Source organism: Rhinolophus sinicus, linkage group LG09 (genome assembly GCF_036562045.2).
Source record: "Rhinolophus sinicus isolate RSC01 linkage group LG09, ASM3656204v1, whole genome shotgun sequence".
NCBI lineage: Eukaryota > Metazoa > Chordata > Mammalia > Chiroptera > Rhinolophidae > Rhinolophus > Rhinolophus sinicus.
Window position 1 is genome coordinate 106,423,802 of NC_133758.1, and position 14,903 is coordinate 106,438,704.

The 14,903-nt window shown below is 39.7% G+C and overlaps 1 protein-coding gene across 12 annotated transcripts in view; it reads right to left on the reverse strand.

Moving 5' to 3' along the window:
- The window catches only part of PDE1C (phosphodiesterase 1C), a 485,518-nt gene that overhangs the window by 102,935 nt on the left and 367,680 nt on the right, over positions 1–14,903 (reverse strand). The window lies entirely within an intron of this gene.

The following is a 14,903-nucleotide window of genomic DNA, read 5'->3' on the forward strand; positions in this document are numbered from 1 at the left end:
CAAAATGATCTCATCCACCAGGCGCTGACCACCCCCAACACTTTCTAGCTACCTTTGATCCTTCTAAGAGTGCCCTAAATGATCAACGATTTGCTACGTCTCTGATTTTAACTTTTTTGTTCTAATTAGATGTAGTAAACCATGACCAGCAATGATATCATCAGGTACCAGGTTAGATTCTGCTCTTTTGATGGTACTTTGCTCCCAGTGACCATGGAGAAGAGCAACCTCCTGCTGGCCCACAGGTGTCCCAGGACAGGTGAACAGCTCTCAATCACCGAAAGAATCTTAGAGGGCTACATAAGGAATACATGAAGGCAGACTATTTCACTGGTCAGGAAGAATTCCTCTAGGAACAGATAAATACCCAAGTTTGAAAAACACAAAACATGGGGCGGCCAGATGGCTCAGTTGGTTAGACCGCGAGCTCTCAATAACAAGGTTGCCGGTTCAATTCCTTCCATAGGATGGTGAGCTGTGCCCACTGCAACTAAGGATTGAAAACGGAAACTGGACTTGGAGCTGAGCTGCACCCTCCACAACTAGATTGAAGGACAACAACTTGGAGCTGATGGGCCCTGGAGAAACACATTGTTCCCCAATAAAGTATTTAAAAAAAAAAAAAAAAAAACTTTGAGGATAACATATTGCTTATGAATAACAGGCAAGTTTTTTAACTTCTCTGAGTGTCGGGTGTAAAATGGAGATCCAACCACCAAATTTCCTAGGTTGCTATAAAGATTAAATCGAATTGATATTGGTATAGTCCCATCAACCATGTGACCTACAGTTGTCTTTTTTCCCAGCTTTATTGAGATATAATTGACATATCACACTATACAAGTTTAAGGTGTACAATGTGATGATTTGATACACGTATATATTGCAAATGAATGCCGCAATAAGGTTAGTTACCACATCCATCACCTCCCATAGTTACTTTTGTGTGTGTGGTGAGAACATCTAAGATTTACTCTCTTAACAACTTTCATGTGTACAATAATCAAAACTAATGCCAGTTAACTCTAGTCACTATGCTGTACATTAATTAAATCCCCAGAACTTACTCTTTTTACAACTGGAGCTTTGTACTCTTGGACCAACATCTCCTCATTTCCCAGTTGTTTTTTATAAAGGCAATTGTTATCATTGTTATTCAGTGACCTTCACCATCATAGGTAAGATAAGAAACACACTAGCAGGATACTTAAGATTATTATCAAGTCTCCATTTCCCAAAGCTGATCTCACCTTCCTGACTTCAAAATACCCTCAGATTTGCATTCATAACTGAGAACAGGTCAATGTCTTGGCAAGTTGGAAACTACTCCCCTCCAGAACTACATGAAAATGATCAGCAATAAAGAAGAAGGAAAAAGTCTGGATCAACCGTAAAAAGTAAGCAAGAGGGTCAACAAAAGAAATTCCCAGGAATTTCAATGATGTAAAATTCAGAGGAAATGAGACTGCGTCACTTGTAAATCTCCAGCATGCAAAGGGAAACATACAAAGGACGGCAGCAGAGGCCTCTGCAAGGCTTGGAGGTGAGGGTCAGCCCCATGGCTCCCAGGAGCAGCATTAGGAAGTGTTCTGGGTTTCAGAGGCCGTGCAGGACACGGAGCTGGCATGGACGGGCTTACCAGTCACACACAGTAGACAGCCAGCCTGCCAAAGAAAGGGGAAACTGTAGCAACGTGCCCTGAGAGCTGTTCCGAAAAAGGAATGGAAGGAAGCTCCTTAGCAAAACACATTCCTGGCTAAGTCTGCCTCTACTCTTCACTATCACCTCCAGGGACCCAACTATCCCCTAGACTGGACGTACTCTCAACTGGCAAAGTAAAATGAGGGTCAATTTAAACTTTTTAAACATTTCTCCCTTCATTTGAGGCTTAAAGTTCCTACCAGGAATTGATATGAATCTCTAATAGGACTCATCTCAATTCTCAAAACCTAAAAGGAAAGGACAAAACATAAAAAAAATGACGAGGGAAAATAGAAGACTAATAGAAGGTAAGAACCAGATGGTCCTATCTGCTTGTAATAGGGTTTCCATAAGAAATAAACAGAAGCAGCTTTAATCAAGTAAGTTATCCTAAACTGAGGAAAAACCGCTTTAAGCAGATGAAAAGGGAGGGATCAGATAAAACCAGAAAAAAATAAATGAAAACATCCAATGTATGCTGTTGTAATTTTTCATTTCAAAGAATAAGAACTTGAAAATCTTTGAGAAAATAAAATATATTACTTACAAAGTAAAAAAATTCAAGCTAGCCATAGATTTCCACCATGCTAAATATCAGAAAACAAATTAACAACAAACACCAGTTTTTCAAAATAATATGGTCTCTTTCAAGATATCCATACCCATATCTATATCTATATCTACCTTTAGTAGAATTGCCACGTATATAAAAAGCCAACAAATATATTCTCAGGTGGGAACAAATTCAAAATTCATCATTAATATGCTTTTCAGAAAATAAAAACCAAACACTTCAAGGCAAACTACAACAGTGCTCTTTCAAAGGGGGTAAATTCATGGGTCTCCAACTAAATGGACTGTGGATTTATGGCATAGATTTAATTAAGCCAAACTTTACAAAGTAGACAAGTAGCTTTGAAAAGATTAAAAAGAAGTGGCAGATGAAATATAATATTAATTGTACAAGGACAAGCAAACATGGAAATGACTGACACTTTTTCTAAGACAAGTTCCTATTCCCAGTATAAATGCTTCCTGCGTCATTTTTTTGAACCAGAAACTAATTATAATCAGTCAAACACAACTGAAATTGCTAAGAACATTATACGGACTGTCATATAATCTCCGTTATTGTTAACAATTCTCACTCCTGGGAAAGTACACTACTGGCCGAATCAAGTCCTCGAGAGCCCTGCGACCTGGCGGCCAGGACCCCAGGCCAGAATGGGAGTGGAGCTCCCAGGGAAAGCGTCACTTTGAATCCCACTAAGCAGCTCAGATCAACAGCACTGAAAATCATCAGTGTTGGAGGCTCCCAGGCTTTGGGCCACAATTACCAGAAAGTGGGGCTTCCCCTGAAGTAGTCACTGGTAGTGCCGGACAGACACCAGACACAGCCACATTTACATATCGAGTGTGAAGGTCTGACCCGACAGGAAGCTGGAAACTCAAGCAAACCCCTCACCCAGAGGCTTCAACCAACCCGGAGAAGAAATGACACAGAATAACGTACCTTTAGGATGAAGAAGTGGTACCAGAAATTCAAACTTACTCCCATCTTTCTAGCTTAGGAGATGAGTAGAAGATTCTGCCAACACCCCGGCAGACAGAGAAGGGAACCTCGGACAACACTCCCACTGTGTTTATGAAAAACACCCAACCAACAGTCACCTCTCTTTACTCAAGGAAAACTAAACAGGAAAGGAAGGAAGGAAGGAAGGAAGGAAGGAAGGAAGGAAGGAAGGAAGGAAGGAAGGAAGGAAGGAAGGAAGGAAGGAAGGAAGGAAGGAAGGAAGGAAGGAAGGAGAAAGAGCTAAAAAGATTCAGCAATAAATAAAGCAGAGAATACAGCACTCAAAATACAGAGAAAAGATTCACTTTCGAAAAGAAAATTCACTAACTGAAACAGAAATAAATTTTTGGGAGCATATTCCAGCTTTGTATTCAACAAAATTCAAAAAAAACAGCTCTGTGAAACAAAGGTGACAGCTGAAATCCTAACGTAATCAAAAGTGAATGTACTAAGATAGAAGAAGAAATTAAAGAGAAGAAAATATGACAATAGAATGACTATAAGGACATTTTAAAAAAAGAATTAAATGGTGACCAACTTCCTCTATACCCAGCCCCTATGTGAACTAGCACCTGTCAGATACAAGCGATAGCTGTCCCTGGTCACCCAGCTGCCAAATTGCTGCTGTAGGTAGCTGCCACACAAACCCTACGAAATTCCAGATGTTCCAATTTTCAAATACTGTTGAACTTGAGGATACCAACAGGTTCATGCTTTCCATTGGCCCAGTCCACACTCTCCTCCAGTCCTTTATCCTCCTTGGAACACCTACCCTGCCCTGCCCCACCTACTTCCTACCTCATGGTGAAATTACTGCTTTGTGGGCAGAACACTTTCAAATTAGCTCTTCCACCACTGGTCAACAATTAGTCTCAAACAATGAGAAATGTCCTAAAGTTTCTAGGAATAAGGTTTCCCTAGATGTGAATCCATCTTAGAAAGAGTTGTCTAAACACAGCCAAGACCTTCCCTGCCCATATTATAAAGTATTTTTATTAAACTTGGAGAAGCCTAGCTAAGGTAGAAGCCTCAGGCGTCTACCTTTGTTTTCCTAGTAAAGTTTGTCTGCATGTTTTTTCACATGAATTCATTTTACCTAACAGGGCAATGTCCCCAAGGACAAATCTCATGGTAAGCTGGAGTCTGTATGTCTAGTTTTTTTAATACTACTTGAAAGGATTTTTGGTCTGGGCACCTAATTGAAAGGAGGAGAGGAGAAAGGGAGGGAGGGAAAGGAGAAATATACAACCCTAACAAGTTTCTCTTCTGAGTGAATGTTCACAGTTTCCAGCACTCCATCCATTTCTGTCACTGTGACTGCCAAATATTAGCTCCAGTATAGAAGTGCAACACCATTTTAGGAAGAGCTTATGCTTTCAAACTTTGGCAAGATGCCTTTCTGTTAAGCTAGTGCATGATTTCTTTGTGGATGAGCCATTGCATCTTTACATGAGTCCTTCATTTTTCCACATCACCTCTTTGCTTTCTATAAGTTTCTTTGCTACAAGGCATGCAATGGAATGTTGCATCACTTCAGTTCCCTGTGCCCTTAAGTCCAGAACAAGTCCTGGATGCTGAGTTCCCTTGAGACCATGCTATTGTTTGGGATGCATACAAGTGTCGTAAGAGAACTAAGTAAGGAAAGGCCTGAACAGTGTAATCTGAAATGTAAAAGTCTGTTGGAGTAGAAGAAAGCCTTCTCTTTTCCCCACACAAAGATGAATTCTAGGCCCAGTGGGGTTGACTTCATTAGGAAGCAAATTTTGGATTCAACTTCATAACTTAGAAAACTTCCCTACAATGGACTAGGCACTATTCCTACCCAAATGAGGTCCTGAAAGCCCTACAGTACTATGCTTTTGGAGCATATATATTTGCTTTAGACATTACTAGAATGAAATCATCAGAAAAAGCACAAGCAAAAATAAACCAGAATAAAAAGCCATGAAACACACGTTTTTATATCTGTCCATTCTGCCCAAGGTTATTCCCTCTGACAATGGATGAGCAGCTCTTAAAATGGCAGTGTGGCCAAGGATGGCTATTGTCTCTGACAGGCTTTGTTTAGTTTGAGAGAATGTGAAAGGGAACTGGATCCTTTACAGCACTTCCCTTACATGTCCCAATGAATCATGAGTCCTAAAAACTCATTTGAATTTAAAAAAATCACTGTTTCAGTTCATCACGTCCGTGGATTTGTAAGCCAAAGGCGTCTCTGTTTACTTTTCATACACCTGTTTCCTGTATGTCACTCCCATCCCCTGTCACTTGCCTAAATGCCATAGCAAGTAAATTAAAACAAATCTCCCAAATGAAATGCCCAAAGTGACTTTCAGCCTTATGCTTTAATGTCATCCAATGACACCATCTAAGTATTTTTGTGGTGATTTGTTTGTTTCTATAATTAATTAAGATGGCTGCACTTGAAACACTCCCGCAACATTTACTGGGTGCTTTCTATGTACAGGCACCATCATAGGCTCTAAGAATACAAAGAGGGGAAACACAGCACCTTCTCTCAGTTAGGAAAGACGGACAGCTAATCGTACCTATCACACAGTAAAGCAAGTGTGATGGCAGAGGTGTAACAGGGGTGTTAAGAAAGCACAGAGGAAAAGAATCTCCAAATAACCAGGCCTTCTCTAGAGAAGGTGACAACAGAGCTGTCTTGAGGCCAAAGAGGCATCAGCCAAGCAAGTAAGACGGGATAGAGAAATGTTGGACTCTGGACCAAGGGAACACCCCATCTAGGGAATTTCATGGGTGGCTGGAACTCAGGGAGATGTGAAGAGATAAAACTTCAGAAGGTAGAAGCCAGACCATGGTGGGCTTCGAGTACCAAGCTGATGTGCCTGGAAATTTTTTAAATGGAGTGAGGGGGTGGCATGATAAGATTTGCATTTTAGAAAGATCAAGCTAGCAGCAGAGTAGAGGAGTGCAGGCACTTAATGAGTAAAAAATTTCTATACGTTTGTGTTGTAATTAGGTTTTTCTGGTCCCCTGAGCAGTGAAGTATGAATAGTCTTTCTCAGGCGACAGCACTTTGATAGGGTGGCAGTATGTATGGATCATTGCTTTTAATACGTTTTGGGAAAAGACTTGTTTTGGGCATGTGGTTTCCTGATTTAGTGGCCTGTACAACAGAAGCAAAACACCAACTAAAATAATGATTGGCAAGGGCCTCGTTATGTGACTTGTACTTACTATTAATGCTGTAAATAAAAGAGAAATGTGCTTCTATGATTCCCAAGGACACATGCTTAAGGCAGATGTACAAATAGATTTAAATGAATTATTGGGTTGCAATTAATTTTTCACTTAAGAAAAATATATTTGGTGCCTAGGTCCATATCTATATTTTTATATACCTCCCACATGAGTTATTAAGCAGTTAAAAATTATTAAGGTTATTGAAGATTTTAAACAATATCATTAACAAAACGGACCTAATTGAACATGTACTAAACACTACACCCAGTTGCAATATACAATATTCTCTTTAAGTGCACGTGTAGCAGTTATAAAATTGGCCATATGCTGGGTCATAGTGAAAGTCCAAACAAATTTCAAATAACTGAAATCACACAGATAATGTTCTCCAACAACAATAAAACTCAGTTGAAATTAACAACAAAAAATGATTAGAAATACTCCATAAGTTTGAAAATTTAGGCATATACTTCTAAATAACCATGGGTTGAAAATTAAATCAGAAAATAATTTTAAATGTTAATGAAAATGTGATACATAAAAACTTGTGGCATGCAGGTAAAGCAGTGCTTAGAGACAAATGTATAACCTTAAATGACTATGTTAAAAAAGGATAAAATCTGAAAATAAGTGATTTTATTAACTATCTCAAGAAATTAGAAAAAGAACAAGTTAATCCAAAGAAAGTAAAAGATAGCAAAAACTAAACACAAAAATAAAACTTAAGTAGAAAACAAACTTCTAATAGAAATAATCAACAAAGTCAAAAGCCGGGTCTTCAAAAAGCTTAATACAATTGATAAGTCAAGCACTAGTCTTCAAGAAAACAGAGAAGACGCAAATAACACACATCAAGAATATAAAAGAGAAAATTACTACAGTTCCTACAGACACCCAAAAAAGTCATAGAAGAATATCATAAATATTTTTCTGCAGATACGTTTAAAAATTTAGATGAAATAGAAAATTCCATGAGAAATTAATTTATCAAAACTGACATAAGGAAAATGATAAAATATGAGCACTTCTATACCTATTGAAAAAAAATGAATCCATAATTTAATATTTTCCCACAAAGAAAATTACAATGCTAAATCATATTATCAATGGATTCATCTAAACATTCAAAGAGGAAATAACACAGTCATCCAGAGAAAAGCAAAAGAGGAAACGCCTTCCCACTCATAGTATGAGGCCAGCATACTCTTGATTCCTAAACCAAACAAGGGCATTATAAGAAAAGAATTATAAGGGAATCTCTCTCGTGAATATAGATGCAAAAAAAATCCTAAGCAAATATTTAGCAAATTAAATCCAGCAATAAAGAAAAAGGAAACCAAGCGCCAAGCCAACTTGCAAGAATGCAAGGTTGGTTTAACATTTTAAATCAAGGAATAAATGTTATTCACTATTTTAACAGGAAAAAAAGAAAAAAATCATATGACCATCATAACAGACTTTTAAAAAGCATTTGACAAAACATCTATTCATGATAAATATCTTAGCAAAAAAGGAGTAAAAGTGTATTTCCTAAATTTGATACTGGGTTTTTAAAACAAAAATGCTACAGCAAACATCATACATAACACTGAAATATGACAAGCTTTTCTGTTGAACTAGCTAATAACGGGAGAAGGCATACTCCATTACTACTTTCAAGGTTGTATGAAAAGTTTTGACCACTTTAATAAGAAAAGAAGAAGAAATAAAAGATATAAGGACTGGAAAGTAAAAATATAAACCTGTCAATACAGATGAAATAATAAACAGACAGGATATCTAAAGAATTTGCAAATAAATTATTATAATTAAAAGGTGAATTTAGCAAAGTCACTGGATAAGCAATAATAAACAATTAGAAAATGGTACTATTTACAAAAGCATCAAAATAAAAAGCATCTAGGAATAAATCTTACAAAAGACAAAAAAGTGCTCTATATAGAAAAACTGTAAGATATTATTGAGAGAAGTCTAAATGACCTAAATAAATGGAAGGATAACCCATGTTCATAAATTTAAAAACGGTATGTTAGAAATATGAATTGTAACTAAATTTAGCTACAGATTCAATGTAATCACAAACAAATTCTCCACAGGTCATTTGGTGGAAATTGAGAGGCTGATTCTAAAATTTATTTGGAAATGCAAACAACCAAATATGCCTAATATGGTTTTGATTAAAAAGAACAAAGTTGAAGTACTTACACTCCCAAATATCAAGATGGATAAAGCATTTGATTCTGAGCCTGCAGCTCTTTACCATCTGGCTATTCCTGCCCTCTCCTCTCAATATCCAGCCGGTATGTATAAGGATGTGACATATACTTTCATATTAATATAAGCACAATATAAGTAGGCCAAAAAAAAAAAAAAAATCTGCTACAAGAAAAAATAAAACAGCCAAATACAAGCTGTTTTTGAATTATCCTGTTCTACATGGGATTGTTCCATTCCATTAGCATGGACCCATTCCTTGCATGTCTACTCGAGGGTATCATTACATACTCTCTTGGTTGCTGTAGGTTTTCTGATGAATTTTGGTTTCTTTTTGGTTTCATGAAGCTATGCCATAGAACAGCCCCCTGCATATTCAATTTCCTCCTAGTTTCTGTTCTGCATAACAAATGTCCTTTCAGGCTGCATATTTGTGGGTGTGAGAGCTGAGAGTGTGCATGCATGCAAGCTCACTGACTGTGAACACTAGGCAGGAAGCACTGGTTGGTCCAAAAGAAGCCCTATATTTTTATAGTGTTCTAGAAGATATTATGACTCAGCGTTAAAGTTTCAACTCATTTTGAACTTACAATATTGATTCTGTTCCTTTGGAGTTCTTGTAGTAATATCATGCAGTGATTTAGAAAGGGTTTACCCCCACCCCCACCCCCAATCATGCTTAGTCTTATACAAAAAATATGTTTTTGAAAAACCATTCCACCCCTTGTTTTTACTGTCATTCAGCTCACACATTTTCTCACGAAAAAGTGCAAGATTCACAATTATGCTGGAAAGTCTTTATTCCTGAAGGAAAAGACTGTCTCTCGACAGTATGACTCTGGGTAGGCAGAGATTATAGGGAAAGGATGCTAATAAAAGAATCCACTTTATTGGTCATCGTTCTTCAGTAAAAAGAATGAAAAAGAAAACCCAGAGCATCATTCAGAATCTACCACAGGCCATGCTGGGGACTGTGGCAGGGGAAGGAGACGAAATCCTGCCAGGCTGCCAAAAGGTAAATTCCAGAAGCCACTTTTCATTTGCAGCTATTCATGTGGAAAGAATCGCCATCACTTTTCTATGCTGATAAACATGTCACTTCAAAAACATCTGTCTCAATAGACCCAAGAAATGAGAACTAAAAACATCTTTGAATGGCGGTAATGAGAAAAGGAAGATGAACAGAAGTAAGAAGAAAGCTTGCAGGGAGATTTACAAAGGTTGAAACCACGCACAGACATGTTTCTCTACATTTTACGAATTGATCCAACCCCATGGGTCCCTTGATTTCTTTCTCTGAATTCAGTTTCTTATTCAGTCAGAATTGCATTGTGTTGCTAGAATTATCCAGAGAAGTTACAGCTCACTCACAAAGCAAAATCCCAGGAATTCTACCACACTAGAAACATAGTATGTTTTAGCAAGATAAACCCAAGATTACCTCCCCCCCACTTTTATTTTATTTTATACCAGAAATAAATAAAATTCATGGATAAGAACATGCAAAGAATAGCTAACAAGGTGCTGAATTAACACAGCATCCACCCTTAAGATTAATTCCAGAAGAATTATAGAATAAAACAACAAAACTCAAAGAAAAGTGAGAAACTCCTAAGGTGACTTGAGGGCACTGCTTTGAATGTGTTGAGGACAGTGCTGTGTGCGTCCTTGGTCTAGCACAGACCCCAGGAGGAAACGATAGGAAAGGAAGTGTTACAGTCTGCTATTGTTTCCCTCCCCTCGGCCACCTCCCAGTGGCCCCCACTCCTCTGGTGACTCAGAACTCTAAAGGTCAAAAGATCCTGGAGAGTTAAATCAGGGTTGTTTGTCCCACCTTGTAGCTCCACTAAGTTTGACATAGGTTTCCAAGATGGCCACAGAAGGAAAAAGAACGTGGAAGAACAGTGTGGGAGGTCTGTATGAACCACATCGGAACAGGAGCGCTTCCCCTCCAGTCACGTCCCATTGTCCAGAATGCAGTCACATCACTACCTTTCCAAGAGAGAAGTAGAAAGATGTAGTCCAGTTGTACGCCTTGGGGGACAAGGCAGAGGGTTTGGTGAAGAGCCAGCCAATCTCTGCCACAGCTTAAAAATGGAATCCTGTCATCTATTCCTGTTTTTTCTTTTAAGTCTTTTGTTCCTACCCTGTTGACAGCATCGGATGGAATGTGCTACATTAAAGTGGCTTGTTAGCTTTATAATCCTGTTAAACCAAGAGACATAATCATCCTGATTATGCGATAACCTCCCAAACATTTGATGAAAATGAGAGAGTTCTCAAAGGAATTACCTTGACTGAAAAAAAGCCAATCCCCAAAGGTTACATGTCTATGATTCCATTTATAAACCATTTTTGAAAGGACAGAATTATGAAACGAAGGACAGGTTTGCTTGCCAGGGGTTAGAGGGAGAGGGGAATGGGGCGAGGATACATGTCAAAATGTGAGCCTGTGATGATGGCACTAGTCTGGACCTTGACTGTGGTAATAAATGCACAAACCCACACACATAATAAAATCGCACAGAAGTAAACATACATGAGTGCACACATGTACACAGGTAAAATAAAAATGGGAGACTCTGAAAAAGATCAGTGAATTGCGCTGATGTCAATTTCCTACTTGTACTGTAGTTTCGCAAAATGTTTGCGTTGGAGAAAACTGGATAAAGGGTTACATGGCAATCTCTGTATTATTTCCTATAATAATGTGAATCTACAATTATCTCAAAATAAAAAGTTTAATTTTTTAAAAAACGGACACACCCTCCAGTTCAATGGACTATTGATGATAATAGGCTGACCTTAAGTTGTCCTTACCCCAGCTGGTCTTATAAGGGCCTCTTTTTTCATGTGGCCTCTTTAGGAGCTATCTCCCAGGGCCTTCTGCTTGGCAGTAGAGAGGAAGGGAGAAATGTTCCCAGGTACGCTGTTCACCATGTCTGGAGAGGATCGAACGAGGGTTTACAACCAGTGATGGTGGGAGCTTGGTGAGAACCTGAGAAAGACCCAAGGTTATTTCATGCTGGAGGTTTTCAGGATCAACTGAAGAAACTGAGATGCTAGCGAGTGGTCATCACACTAAGAAGATGAGGTAAGAAGAACCCAGTGACTTTGGTAAAGGGTCCCCAAGTCCACCTCTACTGGCCATGACCCCTTGTGGCCTCTAAGGTGAGGCACTTTCCCCTCCTTTCATTTTCACTCTCCCTTTTCAGTTCATCCTCAGAAGCTTGTTTCATTCTGAGGGTAATTTCACTATGGCAGGCTGGCCCTGGAGGATTTGTAAAGAAGGAAATTCAGAGCTAGGTATGAGACTGATGGAGTGCGGTAAGTAAGTAGGGGTGTGAAAGAACCTGTCATGGTGATTGTGTTGTACTGTATAGTTGTTTCCAATCAAATAGGAAAACAATTTGCATATTATTAACATTTGAAGTTTGTTTTCAACATAATTACCATTTAATTTCCTTCCCACCACCAATCATTTTGTAATACATTTGGGGTGGGGGAGTGGGTAAGGATCTGGCCCTGTAGTGCATTATCATTCATTTTTGTCTGCTCTAGCACATTCTAATAACTGAATATGTCAAAAGCCAAAAGCTTTTCCATTTTGTTGATATATATTAATAAAAAGAGACGAGTTGAAAGATGTTTTATTCATTCAAGTGTTAGCATCTCACTCAGCAGCATTGCCTCCCTCTCTTTGTAGGCGAGGGCTGGGACTTATTTACCTTCTATTAAAATAGTGCCTGCTCTCTCTCTGTGGTTAGAAACACAAGCTTCATACAGCTTAGGTAGCTAAACAAGGTAAATGCTAACACAGGACCCAATTCCCATAGCTATTTAGGAACAAAGCTCATTTTTGTTTAGCCATTTTCTGTCAGAATTTACAAGGAGAGCTGGTTTACAAAGGGATTAGCAGTAATCATACCAAATACTGATGGATCAATACGGAGAAAGTGCTCACTTGTCCCGAGTCAATTATTCCTCATTGTTCACGATGGTAATTTTTGCGGTTTAAAATTATTGCCTAGTGTTTTGGAGTTCTCCCCTCAGGAGCAGCGTGAGTCTCTGCTGTACTAGGACTTGCTCATTTAGCATTTTTAAAACCTCCTAAATCTCTGCACATCCTCTCTCAGGTTTTTTAATGACATTTGAACCGATGTGGGGTCTTAATATGTTCTATTATTGAATGTAAAAAGAAGAATTTTTTTCTGAAGAGCTTTGTTGAGCTTTAGTTTCTAGCTCAGGGACTGGAAAGAAGGAAAAAAAAATTGCATTCAATGATTCTCTATTAAAGGAAAAAGAGACACCGAGGGAATCACAAAATGTTCAGCACTTGATATTGACTCTGGAAGTGTATATGAGATTTGTAAAATCCCAAGGAAGGGGTGGTGCTTTCACACTTACGCTATTGAGTGTTCTAGAGAGGGAGTTTTCCTTTCTCCCTACCAGGCTGCAAACACAAACAAATGGGGCTTGGTGATGTCCCTTGTCTGGCATGGCCACAGAGGGGGGACCTGCTCTGTCCACAACCTGGCAGAGCCAAAGGCCAGCCAGAGCAGGTGTGACACCTGATGATGGGTCTCCCTGCAGGCGAGAATGGCTGGGCTTGGTCCAGCACTGGTGTGAAATAAGAACATAAGCATCTTTATTAGGGCTGGGACTGGTCTGTAAAATTTACAGACATGTGGCTCCACAAATAGCCCAAGCCACTTTCATGTGTGCTTTTGGATTGGGCTGTTTACTATTGCTTGCTGTGGACTAGGTGTGGATTCCTTTCCTCTTTTTCTCTCAGCCCCTGTACTCTCACATTTCCCTGGACAAAGATGCCTGCCATTGGAATCTGAAGTGAAAAGCTAAAACCTGTGGCTTAAAGAACCTACTGCATTAGTCTTCCTTCACCTAAAGCCCCAGTACCCCCAGTGCAGAGATTTCCACCATCTGAGTTCATTGACATGTAACAGAAAAGAGTATTTTGTGTTTGCATTCCACCACCGCCACCGCCGCCACCACCATCACCACCACCACCATCACCACCACCACCCCATCCGCCAGCTGCCAATAGCCATTTCCACCATGACGAGTTTCTGGGAAGTGGTGGAAAGAAGAGTCTTGGTAAAGAGAAGTCTGTGAAGTGGTTAGTGTCCAAAGCCCTGAGGTGGGAGGTTGTTGGATAGGTCAGGGGAAAGTGGAAAGCTAACAGCTGAGGCATTTGGTCCCCACTTCCTTTTCTGTACTCAGCAAAGAGATGACCTCCGAGGTGACCCCTGGGACATCCTCACACTAAGTCAGCATGGTGACCTCAGAATGCAAGTAGCTACTATATGATAGTTGGACAGAGGAGGGAGGTTACAGTGTAGATCCCTCAAGTCTCACTTGGCTCCTGGGCAGGGAGCATGAAAGTGTCAGAGGTCCCCTGTGTCCTGCAGAAAGACGTGGGAAGCAGCTGATAGTGCTGACTGGTGGGATTACCAAGGGTGCCACCATGGCTGTGGGCCACAGGGATGTCCTCCCAAGCCCGGGACCAAGTGAGAGTTCCAGCCAGACCTCAGCAGGGTCACAGAACCACAGGAACTGAGCAGGGCCAAGTTGGTAGGGAGGCACACAGTCACAGAACTTGGCTAGAGATGTCACTAAGACTTGCAATGACAAGTGAACACGAGACATCACCATGGAGACAAGAGATGCCAGAGGACAATACAAGAACACATGGACCTATGCTGTCTTGGAGAACAACTGAAAGAGGAATAAGGAAATCTGAAAGTCTAAGTATTTAGATTTTTCAAAAAGTGAGTTACCTAAAAAGACTGTTTCAATTATCAAATTAGGTGGAATTTTATGAATTGGATTATACTTATTTTCTTTCTACCTTCCTCTCTCTCTCTCTCTCTCTCTCTCTCTCTCTCTGTCCACACACACACACACACACACACACACACACACACACACACACACCTGCACACAATGCCCCTTGCAGACCCAGAATCAGCAGGGTGGGACTCAGAAAGAAGATCAGATCATACACAGGACATACAGAAGCCACCTTTTCTTTGCTCATTTGAGTGTGCTGTGAGTAAACAAATGGCCCTGCTGCATTCACAGGATCAAGAAACACCTCAGTGGGAGGCAAGGCGCACAGGACACAGAGATGGATACGATGTCATGTCTGCTCCCAAGGCACTCACAACTGGTGTGGGTGACAAAT